The following is a 312-nucleotide window of genomic DNA, read 5'->3' on the forward strand; positions in this document are numbered from 1 at the left end:
TACAAAGGTCTTGGTTAGGTTCAAAGCACTGCAGAAGCTACATGTGATAGCCCAGGATAGCCCGTTCCTGAAAACAGGACACTTGGGAAGTTGAGGCAGGATGGTCGGAAGCCCAAGATCATTCCTGACTACCTAGGAGTTTGAGGCTAGCCTGAGCTACATGAGATTCTGTCTGAAAGAAAACAAAATGACAAAAATACCAACTAACACACATACGGAGAGAGAGAGGGAGGGGGGAGAGAGGGAGAGAGGGGGGGAGAGAGAGGGAGAGAGGGAGAGAGAGAGAGAGAGAGAGAGAACTCTTGTTGATAA

Source organism: Mus pahari, chromosome 10, assembly GCF_900095145.1.
Source record: "Mus pahari chromosome 10, PAHARI_EIJ_v1.1, whole genome shotgun sequence".
NCBI lineage: Eukaryota > Metazoa > Chordata > Mammalia > Rodentia > Muridae > Mus > Mus pahari.